The sequence below is a fragment of the Hyla sarda genome, chromosome 6 (genome assembly GCF_029499605.1).
Source record: "Hyla sarda isolate aHylSar1 chromosome 6, aHylSar1.hap1, whole genome shotgun sequence".
Lineage (NCBI taxonomy): Eukaryota > Metazoa > Chordata > Amphibia > Anura > Hylidae > Hyla > Hyla sarda.
The window spans coordinates 201,858,914-201,876,749 of NC_079194.1; the positions used below are offsets into that span (position 1 = coordinate 201,858,914).

General features: G+C 44.8%; 1 protein-coding gene across 2 annotated transcripts in view; it reads right to left on the bottom strand.

Annotated features, from left to right (window-relative positions):
* PHAF1 (phagosome assembly factor 1) overlaps positions 1 to 5,777 on the bottom strand; it is a 74,031-nt gene extending 68,254 nt beyond the window's left edge. The window contains exon 1 of one of the 2 annotated variants that reach the window (XM_056526254.1): positions 5,656 to 5,777. The gene's annotated coding sequence lies outside the window, so the exon portion shown is untranslated. The remainder of the gene's footprint in view (positions 1 to 5,655) is intronic. The other variant, XM_056526255.1, reaches the window with a different exon arrangement.
* Between the last annotated feature and the right edge of the window lie 12,059 nt (positions 5,778 to 17,836).

Sequence of the window (17,836 nt, forward strand, 5' to 3'; positions counted from 1 at the left end):
AGGCCCCACATAAACTATACTATTACAGGCTTTCAAACGAAGAAGAAAATGAAAACTATCTTATAGGCCCAAAAGATTTACAAAAGAAAAAAGTTAACCCTTTTAAAGACCACTTTTTTTTTAATGCAGTTACTATGATAAAGCAAAAGGTGAAAACACCTTTAATGTCGGTGTGTACATATTTGTAAGGATTGTCATTCACTACTCCACCTCGATACTTCTTGTAGAGAGAAGATTACTACACAATAAGGACCTTGTATCAATTTTCTACTGGTGCAGTCTGCTGTAGATGTGAACTCTTCTTTCTCCACTCTCAGCATGTCCTCTTTCTCGTGACCTTTGACCTGGTTGTGCGCAACTAGACCTGTTGCTTAATTATTGGGGCCCGATCCATGTTCCAGATAATACTCTGCACTATCATTTCTGACTCACCAGCTTCTGTGGCTCTCCCAATTTGATATGCACACAAGAAAAACTGGAGTCATTTAACAATTTATGAAAAAAAAAGACAATATTTATTGACATATTGTTATAATAAAAATATTAGGATATCCACCCAGGAGGGGGATGACAGTAAACCACAGGTATCACTCTGATATCACATAAAGTGCCTTGGTGCATAACATGGAGCAACCCTCATTGCAAAAGGTAAGTAGCAGCAAAAAAAAAGTGTAAACAAGACATATAGTGCAAATCGTGCATACAATTATCAATGTTTGCTTATGTATTCCTTTTTTTTAGTTATTTTTTTCTTACAATTTTTTTGCTTATGTGCGACGTATTTATCAACTGCTTTCAGCCTGTTGATAAATTTCTTTCACTTAAGCAATTTTTTTTTTTACTCTGGTATTGGTTTTGTCTGCTCCATGTCTGAGCTGGAGTAAATTTAGTAGGTTTTTTTCATGCCCTGCGACTTTTTTGCGACTGTCGCACTTCATAAATTTCTGACCACTGCAAGTCAAAACCGTTTTTCCACAAAAAAAAAGCGGGGAAAAAATTAGCTTTTCTCGCTGTCAGAACAAAAAGTCACACGGAAAATCGTGCAGGCGCAACTGCGACAATTTAGCAACAAAATTAGAAGAAAAAAATTGACTAAAGCCGTTGATAAATGCCCCCCATAGAGTATATACTTAACCATACATTGTTGTAAACAGGCACAGGAGGTGGTGTCACTCCGGTATCCTGTGCCTGTTTACAACAATGTATGGTTAAGTACAGTGATCCCTCAACTTACAATGGCCTCAACATACAATAGTTTCAACATACAATGGTCTTTTCTGGACCATTGTAACTTGAAACCAGACTCAACATACAATTGCTATGGAATCTGCGAAACGTGTCAATGACTGGAAGAACCGACCAATCATAATGGGCATTTCACTGGTAAAACCCCTGTATTCCTAAAGTGCATGCACTGACTGGTGTCTGGTAGCGCCCCCTACAGTACAGGGAGGTATTACATGTTCTGTACTCTTTACCTGTATCAGGGTTAGCTGCTCCTTTGGGCATCAGGTGAGGGTGGCTCCATTTTCCTTTTTTAGGACATTGTCTGTTCTTTACTGGACCTGAAGAAGCTCCTGTCCTCTACATAGACCAGTGTTTCCCAAAGAGGTTGCCTCCAGCTGTTGCAAAACTACAACTCCCAGCATGCCCGGACAGCCAAAGGCTGTCCGGGCATGCTGGGAGTTGTAGTTTTGCAACAGCTGGAGGCTCCCTGGTTGGGAAACACTGACGTAGACAGCGATTACAGCTCCCAGCAGATCTTTCTTACTTTTATATGTAAGGATTTGCTTTATCTGTATTAGTGATCTACTTATTTTTCTTTAATCCTCACTTTTTCCTATTTTTGGATGACATTTTGGGGGCTTCAGAACCAATTACCAGGTTTCCATAGAGTTATGGTCTCAACATACAATGGTTTCAACATACAATGGTCGTCCCAGAACCAATTAATATTGTAACTTGAGGGACCACTGTATATACTCTATGTACTATTGTATGCACGATTTGCACTATATGTCTTGTTTACACTTTTTTTTTGCTGCTACTTACCTTTTGCAATGAGGGTTGCTCCATGTTATGCACCAAGGCACTTTATGTGATATCAGAGCGATACCTGTGGTTTACTGTCATCCCCCTCCTGGGTGGATATCCTCCTATGTTTATTATAACTATACTGTATGTCAATAAAGATTGTATATTTTTTTCATAAATTGTTAAATGACTACAGTTTTTCTTGTGTGCATATTCTGTTGAGGAGATCATAAAGCACAGTGTATATGGGGGGACACTACATGTGAGTTAAGTTTTATATAAATACTATTATTCATATTTCACCCCAGACGATCTGGGATTTAAGTGCTCTCCCAATTTGAGCAACACCCTCTGAGGGCTTCTTTCTCCAGGACCCATCCCATATCATGTGCCCCATCCTCTGATAGGACCCTACTGATCACAAGAACAGCGCTTCCATGTGTTGGAGCGGTATTTTCCAAAGAGTCTGTCTCCAGTTTTTGCCAAACTACAACTCCCAGCATTTCTGGAAAGCCTTTGGTAACAGGGATAGCACCACACACATACACATATATGTATATTATACTGCTAAAAAAATAAAAAAAAATAAAAATAAGGGAACGCTTAAACAACACAATGTAACTCCAAGTCAATGACACTTCTGTGAAATCACACTGTCCACTCAGGAAGCAACACTGATTGACAATCAATTGCACATGCTGTTGTGCAAATGGAACAGACAACAGGTGGAAATTATAAAGGAGTAATTCTGCAGGTGGTGACCACAGACCACTTCTCAGTTCCTATGCTTCCTGGCTATTTTAATCATTTTTAAATGCTGGTGGTGCTTTCACTCTAGTGGTAGCATGGGACGGAGTCTACAACCCACACAAGTGGTTCAGGTAGTGCAGCTCATCCAGGATGGCACATTAAGGGTGCGTTCACACGTCGGAATTCAAGAGGAATTCGAGCAGAAAAAATTACGTCCGAAAAATCGAAATTTCATTTCGCGCGGAAAGGGGGAAGAAGGAAGGGGAGGGTTTGTGGGAGGGCCAAATCTGCCATTTTATGATTGTGCTAGTCAGAAATTAGTTTCTTAATTAATATAATTAGTTTCGCTCATTTTTAAACAGATTTTGGAAAGACAGCACTTTGCTCTGCTTCTATCTTGTCCTAAAATGGCTGACGAGTAAAAAAAAAAAGGGTGGAGTGTGGGGTGGAGATTGGGTGTCATCCTTTTTCCATGGGCTGTCTCTTCTACATTATCCCGCGTGGAAACTATCTCGGGCGTAAATTTTTTTCCCATTGACTTCAATTGAATTCTGCTAGCGGATTCTGCTTGAACAATGAACATGCTCTTTCTTCAAGCGGAACGGAATTCAGCGTCAGAATTCCGCTAGCGGAATTTACGCTGTGTGAACAGGACAGCGGAAAAACATTAAAGTCAATGGCAGAGGAGATGGCAATTCTTTTGGAGCGGATAATTCAAGAGGAATTACTCAAATAAATTCCTCTTGAATTCTGACGTGTGAACGGGCCCTAATGCGAACTGTGGCAGGACCACTACCTCCGCCTTTGTGCAAGGAGGAGCACTACCAGAGCCCTGCAAAATTACCTCCAGCCTATGTCCACTCAAACGGTCAGAAACAGACTATGAGGGTGGTATGAGGGCCCAACATCCACAGATGGAGGTTGTGCTTATAGCCCAACACTGTGCAGGACGTTTGGTATTTGCCAGAGAATACCAAGATTGGCAAATTCGTCACTGGCGCCCTGTGCTCTTCCCAGATGAAAGCAGGTTCACACTGAGCACATGTGACAGACATGACAGAATCTGGAGACGCTGTGGAGAACGTTCTGCTGCCTGCAACATCCTCTAGCATGACCGGTTTGGCGGTGGGTCAGTAATGGCGTGGGGTGGCATTTCTTTGGGGGGCCGCACAGCCCTCCATGTGCTTGCCAGAGGTAGCCTGACTGCCATTAGGTACCGAGATGAGATCCACAGAACCCTTGTGAGACCATATGCTGGTGCGGTTGGCCCTGGGTTCCTCCTAATGCAAGACAATGCTAGACCTCATGTGGATGGAGTGTCTCAGCAGTTCCTGCAAGAGGAAGACATTGATGCTATGGACTGGCCCGCCCGTTCCCCACACCTGAATTTGATTGAGCACATCTGGGACATCCAGGAGTTGGCGGATGCTTTATTCCAGGTCTGGGAGGACATCCCTCAGGAGACCATCTGACACCTCATCAGGAGCATGCCCAGGCATTGTAAGGAGGTCATACGGGCACGTGGAGGCCACACACACTACTGAGCCTCATTTTGACTTGTTTTAGGGACATTACATCAAAGTTGGATCAGCCTGTAATGTGGTTTTCCACTTTGATTTTGAGTGTGACTCCATATCCAGACCTCTGTGGGTTGATAAATTTGATTTCCATTGATAATTTTTGTGTGATTTTGTTGTCAGCACATTCAACTATGTAAAGATGAAAGTATTTCATATCATTAGTTCATTCATTCAGATCTAGGATGTGTTATCTTAGGGTTCACAAGTGCAAATAGTGGGTGAAGAAAAGGCATCATGCATCTTTTTCTCCCGTTAAACAATGGCGCCCGAAAGACCCCATAATAGTGAATGGGATCTGTCAGGACATGTTGTGCCCCGTCCAGATAACGAACGTTAAAGGCATAAAAAAAATTAATCCAAATGGGCGTTTTCCAACGGGGCACAAAGGCAGTGTAAAAGAAGAAGCCTTAGGATTGCAAAGTACAAGTCCAATCAAGCCCCTATGCTGCGGCCATCATAGCATACTGGGAGTTGTAGTTTTACAATAGCTGCAGAGCATCTGGGGAAACTGCTTTCTCTATGCCAGTGTTTCCCAGCCAGGGTGCCCTCAGCTGCTGCAAAACTACAATTCCCAGCATGTCCAGACAGCCAAAAGCACCAACCAATCATTACAAACATTCATGACAGATCCTGAGGACAGGTGAGGAGTGTCTTTCATAGGAATAGTGCTCTAACCTGCCCAGAGGCAGTGTAGCACAGCAGCTTTAGCACTACAACCCCCATCATCAAGTCATACACAAGGCTTCACGTAATCCCTCCTGTCAGACACCTCCTCCTGCTGCAGGATGACATCCAGTCCCTTATGTCACTGGAATAGAGTCTCCAGTGAAACAATGGTCCGCCAGCTCCTACCCTACACAGTGGGGGTAATGGTATTGCATTATAATACAGCCTCACAGAGCACTATAACATGGACACCTATCAGGGATGAATATGGGGGCTGAGCCACATATATACCAGTGAGTATACATAACCATGGCCTGTCCCCATAGATCACTGCAGCGTCAGTACACAGCTGACAGAGTATGCTGGGACTTGTGCTACTACAACAGGTGTCAGCCACAGGTAATACTGCTCCAACCCTATCCCTGTGTATGAGCGCCAGTAGGTAAATAGACACCAATAGGAAGGCGCCTCTTGTGTAATAGAGCTCCATGTCACCACTGCAGCAGCCTGGACATGTCAGCCTATGTGTCCCCGGCTACGTGACCCGCCACTTCCCCGGCCGGTGTACGTGCGCCAAGAGCCCACCACATACAAGTCTATAACCCACACAGTACTCGGCTCTCACCTCTGTTTATGTTCTTCTCCCGGTCGCTGCTGCAAAACTTCCGGTTCTGAAGAGAACAGCCGTAAAGTGATACGTAGCTCCTCCTAGCGGCGGGAGGAAAGAGTGCGGGGGATGGTGGTGGAGAGGAGGACGGGGACAGTGGGGACGTTTAGTGTGAACTGGAGCTCAAGACAGATGATTATTACTGACAGGGATGTGTATATATACTGTATATATATATATATATATATATATATATATATATATATATATATATATATATATATATATATATATATATATATATAGTGTGTGTGGTGTGTAATCCTGGGGTGAAGATGTGTATGGGGGAAAATACTTAATTCCACTCAAGCCCCTATCTAGTTTTTCCCAACAAAGGTGCCTCCAGCAGTTGCAAAACTACAACTCACAGCATGCCGGGACAGCCTTCGGCTGTCCCGGCATGCTGGGAGTTGTAGTTTTACAACAGCTGCAGAGCCTGGGTAAACTGCTTTCTCTATGTCAGTGATTCCCAACCAGGGTGCCTCCAGCAGTTGCAAAACTAAAACTCCCAGCATGCCTGGACAGCCTTCGGCAGTCCGGGCATGCTGGGAGTTGTAGTTTTGCAACAGCTGGAGGCACCTTGGTTGGGAAAATCTGCTCTATGCTATATTAGGGTATTATAGGCGATTCTACAAGATACGCCTTTGACTTTGTGTGCAAAATTCAAGGGCCGAAGGCTGTCCGGGCATGCTGGGAGTTGTAGTTTTGCAACAGCTGGAGGCACTTTGGTTAGGAAAAACTGCTCTATGCTATATTAGGGTATTATAGGCGATTCTGCAAGATACGCCTTTGACTTTGTGTGCAAAATTCAAGGGCCGAAGGCTGTCCGGGCATGCTGGGAGTTGTAGTTTTGCAACAGCTGGAGGCACTTTGGTTAGGAAAAACTGCTCTATGCTATATTAGGGTATTATAGGCGATTCTGCAAGATACGCCTTTGACTTTGTGTGCAAAATTCAAGGGCCGAAGGCTGTCCGGGCATGCTGGGAGTTGTAGTTTTGCAACAGCTGGAGGCACTTTGGTTAGGAAAAACTGCTCTATGCTATATTAGGGTATTATAGGCGATTCTGCAAGATACGCCTTTGACTTTGTGTGCAAAATTCAAGGGCCGAAGGCTGTCCGGGCATGCTGGGAGTTGTAGTTTTGCAACAGCTGGAGGCACTTTGGTTAGGAAAAACTGCTCTATGCTATATTAGGGTATTATAGGCGATTCTGCAAGATACGCCTTTGGCTTTGTTTGCAAAATGCAAGGGCCATTTTATTTGGAGACGACAAGGACAATTTGGAGTCTGTGTTCACATATGGGGGTTTACTTAGTGGAACCCCTGGACATTTTACTTCTATTTCCAGAAATCGCTGTAATAAAATAGCACAATTTTACCGAATTGCAAAATGCAATTTTTGTACCACAATTTCTGAAAACAGTTGTTATATGATACCAGTACCACTAACCTAACTGCCACGTGTGAACACAGCCTGACATTTTGCTGGCTCAATTGCATTGATGTTGGAAAAACCATGTGGGTTGCAAACAGAATCCGCGGATTAGCCGCTTGTATGTAACAGAGTCGTGGTTTCCCTGGTGTCACTTTTTTTCCCCCTGCAACATGGATTTTAAATATTTTCCAAAAATCGCCTGCAGCGCAGATTCCCATGTGAACTTATCCAAAGAAATACCGTATTTATCGGCGTATAACACTAATTTTTTAGGCAAATTTTTTTTGCCTAAAGTCTATCTGCGTATTATACGCTGATAAGCCGCTGCAGTTCAATGATTTAAAGTGGGCGCTTTAAATCAATGAACTGCAGCGGCTTTTGCAGGTGCAGAGACCTGCTGTCGCTGCCGGCTCCTCTCCCCCTGCTATCGGTGCCGCTGCCCCTTCTCTTTCCCTGGCAATGGGGCAGCGGCACCGACAGACAGGGGGAGAGAAGGGGCACCTGTACCCATTGCCTCTCCCATCCCCGGTTGTATACTTACCAGTTGCCGGGGTCGGGTCAGCGCTGCTTCAGGCCTTCGGTGTGCATCCCCTGCGTCATTGCTATGCGCTGCACGGAACGGCACAATGACGAGTGACGTCACTCGTCATTGCGTCTCACATCGAATAGCAGTGCGGACCCGACCCCGGCAACAGGTAATTATACAACCGGGGATGGGGGAGGCAACGGGGCAGCGGCGCCGGCAATGGGTGCCGCTGCCCCTTCTCTCCCCCTGGCTATCGGCGCCGCTGCCCCATTGCCGCTTCTCTCCCCCTGGCTATCGGCGCCGGCAATGGGGCAGTGGCACCGATAGCCAGGGGGAGAGAAGGGGCAGCGGCGCCGATAGCCAGGGGGAGAGAGGCGGCGGCAGCAGGGCTCTAGACCCCAGGACAGGCAGGGGGAGAGAAGCAGGCAGCGACGGCCTCTCTCCCCCTGCCTTTCCTGGGGGCTTCTGTGGGGTCAGAAACAGTGTATCGGGGTATATACATGCACACACACGCACCCTCATTTTATCAAGGATATTTGGGTAAAAAACTTTTTTTACCCAAATATCCTTGGTAAAATGAGGGTGCGTGTTATAGGCCGGTGCGTGGTATACCCCGATAAATACGGTATTTTCTTTCCATTTTGTGGCAGTGAACTATGCCAGGAATAAGAAGGTGGCTGCAGCATCTTAGTGGTGGAAGACATCTCAGCTACAGAACGCTGTAGCTATTGATTTTGCTTCCCTCCCTAAGCACACTAAGGCCCCTTTCACACTACAGGTATCATACTGTAAGGCTAGGTTCAGACTACGGTATTTCCATCTGCAATTCCGCTTTGAAATTGCAGGCGGAAATTCCGCTTGCTAAAATGCATAGTGTAGTGAATGGGTTTCCGTTCACAAATTCACACTTCAGAATTTGTGAAGCGGAAACCGCGCGGAACACATAGCAGTCATTTTTCTGGCCGGAGATTCCGTAGTCTGAACCTAGCCTATAAAACCTCGTTATTACTCCCGGCAAAAAGTCTTGAAAACGGCCGTCAAAAAAATACCATTCATGTCAATGGGATTTTTTGAACATCCCTTTGCACCAGGCATGTCCGTTTTTATTAATGCACACACTTATTTATGGTCCAACATAAAAAAAATTGTGAACAATCGTTAAAATTTAACATTGAAGTCTATGGGAACCGGATGTTCAAAAAAATAAAAAAAACATCCGTTATCATCAGTTATTGTCAGGTTTTTTAACATCCGTTTTTTGTACTGAGCATGCTCAGTACAGCTTTACAAAAAAAGGGTTAAAAACCTGATGTAACTGGTAATAACAGATGAAAACGGATGAACAACATCAGGTTTTTAAAAGAAAAAAAACATTCAAAATAACGGATGATGGTCATCAGTTATTACATCCAAAGTTTTTTCATCCGTTATTGTAAAATAACGGCAATAAAAAAGCAGGATGATACCTGTAGTGTGAAAGGGGCCTAAGGCTGTTCACACAGAGAAATGTTCACGCAAGAATCGTTAATTTCTAACGATAATTTGTTTTCCCTTAGTCCTAACAGTAGCACAGATGGGGTATTCCACCCCCCGCGAACTGGTAGGACAGATGGAAGTTTTATTGAACCTAATTAAACAATCAGTAAGACACACCCACAACCCCCTGTATAAGTAAGAGGGTCATCCTCTGCCTCATTGTGTAGTAACAAGAAGAACTAAAGGTAAATAATAGAAGAAAATAACTTAACTAGGGAGGGAAAGTTGTGCTACTGTTAGGACTAAGGGAAAACAAATTATCGTTAGAAATTAACGATTCCCTTACGTCCTAACCAGTAGCACAGATGGGGAAATGGCAAGCAGAAACCCTATGAGGGAGGGCTCTCATGCCTGACGGCAGATAATACTGTCCGTCCAAATGAGGAAAAATCGGCCAATCTACTGTCAAGTCTGTAGTGGGTGATAAATGTGGAGAGTGAACTCCAGGAAGCAGCTTTGCATATATGTTCCAAGGGAACAAGACTCCTTTCCGCAAAGGAGGTAGATACAGACCTGGTGGAATGAGCTTTTACAAACTCAGGAGGCTCCTTACCTTGGGATACCATGGTAATACGAATGGCATCTTTTACCCATCTACTGATGGAGGGCTTTGAAGCTTTAAGACCTCTCTTGGGTCCTGAAAAGAGAATTAGCAGATTTTCATCCTTCCGAAACTCCAAAGATCTTCTTATATAGATCTGGAGACATCTCGAGATATCTAGGCAATGAAGAGCACTATCTTCATTGGAGGATGGAGGAGGAGAAAATACTGGCAGGGATATAACTTGATTTATATTTTGGAATGATGGAACCTTAGGTATAAAGGATGGCATGAATCTGAGTAACACTCGATCCGGCAAAAATTTAGTATATGGTTCAAGTGCCGAGAGCGCTTGAAGTTCCCCAATCCTTTTGGCTGAAGTGATTGCCAGTAAAAAAGTTATTTTAATGGTAACAAACTTCATGTCCACCTCCTCCAAGGGCTCAAAGGGGGAGATGCTAACCCCTTGAGCACCGTCGATAAGTCCCATGCTGGGACAGGTTGTATAATTGTAGGTTTTAACCTTGAGGATCCCCTCAAGAATATTTTGACTAGTGGGTCTTGAGACAATGGTTTATTGAGAAAGGCAGAGATGGCTGATACCTGAACTCTGAGTGTGGAAGGAGATAGATTCTTGTCTAATCCCTCCTGGAGAAAGTTGAGGATTGTGGCAACAGCTGGATTCTGTCCAGGTAGTTGTTTCTTGGAGCACCAAGACTGAAAAGTTGTCCAAATTCTTTTATAGGCTCTGTTAGTGGACTCCGCTCTGGAATGCGAGAGGGTATTCAAGACCGCACTAGAAAGCCCTTCTAGATGTGGAAGGGACTGATCAACATCCAGGCTGTCAGGTTGAACATTTGAAGATTTGAGCAGCTGTGAGTGTCCCCCGACACTAGTGCTTGCTCTGGGGGAAGCCTCCAGAATTGTCCCCGACTCATTTGCAAGAGTTGGGTAAACCAAGCTCTCTTGGGCCAAAATGGAATTATGGCTATGACAGAGGCTTGGTCCTGCCTGATTTTCATCAATACCCTTGGGATCAAGGAAATTGGAGGGAAGATGTAGGCCAGCCTGAACCTCCATGGGATTGAGAGAGCATCGATTGCTACTGGGTTGTCTTCCCTGTACAGGGAACAAAATCTCACCACTTTGGTGTTGAACCTTGTTGCCATAAGATCTATTTCTGGCATACCCCACCTGAGTATTATTTGTTTGAACATCTCTGGATGGAGAGACCATTCTCCAGTTGAAAGTCCTCTGCTCAGGCGGTCGGCGATCACATTGAGAGATCCCCGAATGTGAACTGCCGACAGGTGGGTTAGGTTCCTCTCTGCCCAATCCAAGATCAGACCCACCTCTCTGAGGAGGCTTTGTGATCGAGTGCCTCCCTGCTTGTTGATGTACAATACAGCCGTCATGCTGTCTGATTGGATCTTTACTGCTTTCCCTTGAAGAAGAGAAGCAAAGTGGAGGAGTGCTAATCTGATGGCTCGAATCTCGAGGAGATTGGAGGTTAACCCTCTCTCCTGAGGAGACCAAGATCCCCGCACTAACAGATCCAAGAGATGCGCTCCCCAACCTACAAGGGACGCGTCGGTAGTAAGTATGATCCAAGGGGGTTGGATCATTGACTTGCCGTCCTCGAGGTGAGACCACCATCTGAGAGAGGACCTGACTCGATAAGACAGGGAGTGGCACTTGTTTAGGCCCGAGGGCCTGAGATTCCAAGTGGCGAGCACCTCTGATTGAAGAGGGCGTAGATGCCAAAGAGCCCAAGGAACCGCATCCACGGTAGCGGACATAAGTCCCAACATCCGCATGAGAGTGCGAATGGAAACTCTCCGGGGTACAGAGAGAAAAAGGGCCAATTCCTGCACCCGAGATTTCCTCTCGGGAGAGAGGTAGAGTGTCATGGAGATTGAGTCGACTATGAAGCCGAGAAACCTCACTGAGGTAGTAGGGAGGAAATTGGATTTGGCCCAATTGACTATCCACCCTAACTGGTGAAGGAAGGATACTGCTAGTTGCAGATGTTGGGACAGGATCGCAGAAGAAGGAGCTCTGAGGAGCCAATCGTCTAGGTAGGGAACGATGCTGAGCCCCTGGAGCCTTAGAGCAGCGACTACCGCTACCACCACTTTGGTAAATGTGTGTGGGGCCGAAGAAATTCCAAACGGGAGGGCTACAAACTGGAGGTGTTTTAGAACTCCCCCTACCTGAACTGCGATCCTTAGATACTTTCTGGATACCGGATGAATAGGAATATGAAGGTAAGCATCCTTTAGATCCAGAGTAGCCAGGTAATCCCCTGGCGAGATGAGGTTGACCACAGATTGAATAGTTTCCATACGAAAGTGTTTGTGCTTCACATACTGATTGAGATATCTCAGATCTATAATCATCCGCCAGTCTCCTGTTACCTTGGGAACTAGGAAGACTGGAGAATAAATTCCTGACCCCCGTTCTGAAAGAGGAACTTCCTCTAAGGCATTCTTCTGGATGTATTCCAGAATGTAGGTTTCTAGCGCCCCCTGTTTGATTGGTGAAAAAACTCTTGTCTCCACATAATTGGATGGGGGAATTGATTCGAGGTCTATCGAATAACCATCCGAGATTAATCTCAGGACCCAAGGATCCTGAATGTGGAGGGACCAGGCGCTTGAAAAGTGGTGAAGACGACCACCAACTGGAATCTGGGGGGCAGGATGGGAAACTGGAAAGGTCACCTCGGCAAGGAACCCAGAGCTTCGTAGAAGCCCGCAGTCAGAGCTTTCTGTTGTCTTTGGAGCCACGGGAGCGTTTTCCGCCCCGGCGTTGATTACCCCATTCTCTCTGAGGCTTAGGCTGGGGGGCTGATCCGCCCCCAGAACGCCGGCCTCGACCACGAAAGGAGGAATAAGGAAGGGACTTGCCTTTCTTGTCAGAAAGTCCCTCCATAATGCGGTCCAGCTCAGCTCCGAAAAGAATGCCGGGTTCGTAAGGCATAGCACATAAGGTGTTCTTGGAAGAGTTGTCAACCTTCCAAGGTTTTAACCATAGAGGACGTCGTCCAGCGGAAGCCAGGGCCATAGACTTGGAGGCCAATTTAAGATGCTGGGTGGAAGCATCGCACAAAAAATCAACGGCCAGATTGGACGTCTTGAAGGATGAAAGAATTTCATCTCTAGGAACCCCCTGGTCCAAATCCGACTGGATGTTAGAAAGACGGGTCTTCAAAAAGTTTGCTACCTCAGAGCAAGCTATCGCCACTGATGCAGACGCAGAAGCAGTGGAGTAGGAGCGCCTCATGACACAGTCAGCCTTCCGATCCATTGGATCCTGCAAGGAAGACCCATCCTCGGCAGGGACCACTGTCCTCTTGGACAGTTTGGCAACTGCCATGTCAACCTTAGGGACAGGGCCCCAGGAAGAAAGCTGAGATTCCTGTATAGGAAACATGGTCTTAAATCTTTTAGTTAAGACCGGACCCTTTTCTGGTTTTTTCCATTCCGTTCTAAGCACGGACAGAAGGGTATCATCCGCTTTAAAGACCCTAGGTCCCTTAGAGGCGGAGGTAGAGGCTTCCCCGGGATCAACATCCTGGTCCCCCGACCGGATGGATCTCAGAAGACGCTGGGTCTTTTCCAGCGGAAAAAAATAAGATGCAGTGACCTCCTCATCCGAAGAGGAGGACTTGGAATCTTCTCTCTCCTGATCCACAGACATCTCCATTCTGGGAGGTGAAGAAGGTCTGGCGCGTTTCTGAGAGACAACGTGTTTCAGCTCCTCAATAGAGGCTTGCATAGCCGACATGTTAGAGGAGACCCACACATACATATCCTGGACTGTAGGTTCAGTCTGATGGGAAGGTAGAGACTTAGCCCTACAAGGAGGGCACCTGGAAAATTCATAATTATCCTCCAGGGGAGTATTGCAGTCATGGCAAGAGAGGTGCTTGCGCTTGGCGGATCTTTTTGCCAAGCCTTCACGATCCCCTGAGCCCTCGGTCGACTTATCTAGGTAAATATGAGAGGAGTGATTAGATAATGTAGCGGCAAGAAAAAATTGCGGCTAGCTAAAATATAATAAAAATACCCAAGTTCTCAGCAAGAGACCAGGTAAGAGATAGGGAAACAGTAGAATCCGCAAGGATGCACTACTAAGACTCAAAAAGACAGGACTGTGGAAGTACCAACAGCTCTGCGCTCTAGGAGGCTGAATGGCAGCCTAGGGGGAGTTTAAATATCCTCCTGACTGGCGCCAAAACAAGACTCCGCCCACAAGGCGGAGTTGCAGAAGAGAAATCCTGTCTTACAAAAAACAGGAGGAAAGGAACCCTATTAGTTAGAGGGTTATAGAAGAGGCTCCTCGCTCGGTTTCGCCGCATTATTGGCAAAAACGGCGCAAAAAACCGAGCCGGGAGCGAAAGAGAGAAACAGGAAGTGACGTCAGACGCCGCTGACGCACTTCCGGCCGGGGCCGCGATTGGAGTCGCGGCTCCGAGGATAGGAGCAGATGGGCTCGCAAACTAAGCCCAGAACTGCAAGTAAGAGAAACCCCCCCCCTCCAACAGGAGTAAGGGGGTCACCATCTGTCCCACTGTCCGGGAGGACAGAAAAAAACACAATGAGGCAGAGGATGACCCTCTTACTTATACAGGGGGTTGTGGGTGTGTCTTACTGATTGTTTAATTAGGTTCAATAAAACTTCCATCTGTCCTACCAGTTCGCGGGGGGTGGAATACCCCATCTGTGCTACTGGTTAGGACGTAAGGGAAACATCTGCTGCAGAAATTTCACTTCCGGCCTTCACAAAAACAAGTGACATGTCAATTCTTTCTGCGGAATCAGCTTGGAAATGCATTGCCATCTATGGAGACTGCATTTCTGAGTAGTCCTAGCGCAAGCATGTTCTGCCTGTGCCCGTTGTATGTGGAATGTCTGCCCAGGAATTTTCCAGGGGGGTATTCCATCTTGTGAACATTGCTGGGAATATTGGTTGACATGTGCAAAACAAGACGGGCAGTATGGGGAAGATTTATCAAAACCTGTCCAGAGGGAGAGTTGCCCAGTTTCCCATAGCAACCAATCAGTTTGCTTCTTTTATTCTGCAGAGGCCTTGTTAAAAATGAAAAAAACGATCTGATTGGTTGCTATGGGCAACTTTTCCTCTGGACAGGTTTTGATGAATCTCCCTCATCAGTCTATGCTGGCTCCAGGATAAGTGTTAAGGTACGTTCACAAGCGCAGATTTTTTAGCGGGTTTTCCGCTGCGTATTTGAAAGTAGGCGGGTTCTTCTCGGCTGTCCGCAGCAGATTTTCTGCTGCGGAATGTACACTGTGGAAAATCCGCCGCAAGCCCCATTGAAGTCAGTTGGGACTGTGGCGGATTTTCCGCAGCGTAAATTCCGCCGCGGAAAATCTGCTGCGGACAGCCGAGAAGAGCCCGCCCACTTTAAAATACGCAGCGGAAAACCCGGTAAAAAATCTGCACGTGTGAATATACCCTTAGGCTAGGTTTCCACTTGGCTTTTTATGGGACATTTTTACACCTGAAAAATCACCAAATAACCTGTTTGTTTTTTTCATTTTTGTGAAAACGCCCAATTTTTACCTCGTGGCAGTTTTTCACTGCCTTCAGGGTACCACTCCATGGGTAGGATAAAAGGTGCCAGGCCCCAAGGAGTGTAATGGGAGAGAAAAAAAACCACCAGTCTCAGCATGCAGCAATTTTGGGAAACTGCCAGTGATCCCCAAAAAAGCCCAGGAGCAGGGAAAAAACAGTAAAATGTAAGGTGGGTTTGGCATTTCATAATTCCCTATTGGCATTTTTGCAGTGAAAAAACACTGTGCTGGAGTTGTGGCTTTTTTTGGGCCCAAAAAAAAAATACATACAAGTGGAAACCTAGCATTAGAGAGTTAGGCAGGGCTCATATTTTGGAATCTCCAGCCTGAAAATGTTGGGGCACAGCGCCTGAGAGCGCCTCTTACTGCACACTGTATTAGTTCATAAATTTGGTATTATTTTGTGTTCCTCTGTAAGTCAGGGTCTCAGTGTTCTGGGAGAATGGTCTCTGAATCTTCACTTAAGTGAAGAATTTTTGCTCCTATACAGGGAGGACAGTCCTTGGGCGATACATGCTCTGTTTATACCAAGGAGATTTAGGCTGGAAGAAATCTTCCAACCAATTCACACAACTCATATGGATAAGGCTGGGTTCACACTACGTTTTTGCCATACTGTTTTCAATCCGTTTTTCTAAAGAAAACCGTATGGCAAAAAAACAGATGGAACAGTATGGAAAAAAGTAAGCCGTATGCGTTTTTAAACAGTATATTGGTTTTAAAAGTGCATACAGTTCCGTCAGTTTTTCTAGAAAAAAAACCCATACGTTTTTGAAAATTTTGTCCATTTTTAATGGGAGGGGTCTTGGGTGGGGACTTTAGGATTCAAATGCGCATGTGCAAAGTAAAAACGTATAAGTTTTTCCTGTATGGAACCGTATACATGTGCGTTTCCCATTGACATCTATGTTAAAAAAAACGTATGCGGTTGCAGTACGGTTTTTAAACCGGAGACAAAATCGTGGTCAACCACGGTTTTGACTCTGGTTTAAAAAACGTACTGCAACCGCATTCTATGTAGGCCATTGTACAAGACCCCCTAATCAAGAGGTTCCTTAACCCCTTAAGGACCAGGCCATTTTACACCTTATGGTCCAGAATGTTTTTTGCACATCTGACCACTGTCACTTTAAACATTAATAACTCTGGAATGCTTTTAGTTATCATTCTGATTCCGAGATAGTTTTTTCGTGACATATTCTACTTTATCTTAGTGGTAAAATTTTATGGTAACTTGCATCCTTTCTTGGTGAAAAATCCCCAAATTTGATGAAAAAAAGTGAAAATTTTGCATTTTTCTAACTTTGAAGCTCTCTGCTTGTAAGGAAAATGGATATTCAAAATATATTTTTTTGGGTTCACATATACAATATGTCTACTTTATGTTTGCATCATAAAATTTATGAGTTTTTACTTTTGGAAGACACCAGAGGGCTTCAAAGTTCAGCAGCAATTTTGAAATTTTTCACAAAATTTTCAAACTCACTATTTTTCAGGGACCAGTTCAGTTTTGAAGTGGATTTGAAGGGTCTTCCTATTAGAAATACCCCATAAAAGACCCCATTATAAAAACTAAACCCCCTAAAGTATTCAAAATGACATTCAGTAAGTGTATTAACCCTTTAGGTGTTTCACAGGAATAGCAGAAAAGTGAAGGAGAAAATTCAAAATCTTAATTTTTTACACTCGCATGTTCTTGTAGACCCAATTTTTTAAATTTTGCGAGGGGTAAAAAGGAGAAAATTTTTACTTGTATTTGAAACCCAATTTCTCTCGAGTAAGCACATACCTCATATGTCTATGTAAAGTGTTCGGCGAGCGCAGTAGAGGGCTCAGAAGGGAAGGAGCGACAAATGGTTTTTGGGGGGCATGTCACCTTTAGGAAGCCCCTATGGTGCCAGGACAGCAAAAAAAAAAAAAAAACACACATGGCATACCATTTTGGAAACTAGACCCCTCAGGGAACGTAACAAGGGGTAAAGTGAACCTTAATACCCCACAGGTGATTCACGACTTTTGCATTTGTAAAAAAAAAAAAAAAAATTTTTTACCTAAAATGCTTGGTTTCCCAAAAATTTTACATTTTTAAAAAGGGTAATAGCAGAAAATACCCCCCAAAATTTGAAGACCAATTTCTCCCGATACAGAAAACACCCCATATGGGGGTGAAAATTGCTCTGCTGGCGCACTACAGGTCTCAGAAGAGAAGGAGTCACATTTGGCTTTTTGAAAGCAAATTTTGCTCTGGGGGCATGCCGCATTTAGGAAGCCCCTATGGTGCCAGGACAGCAAAAAAAAAAACAAACACATGGCATACCATTTTGGAAACTAGACCCCTCGGGGAACGTAACAAGGGGTAATGTGAACCTTTATACCCCACAGGTGTTTCACGACTTTTGTATATGTAAAAAAAAAATTTTTTTTTTACCTAAAATGCTTGTTTTCCCAAAAATTTTACATTTTTAAAAAGGGTAATAGCAGAAAATACCCCCCAATATTTGT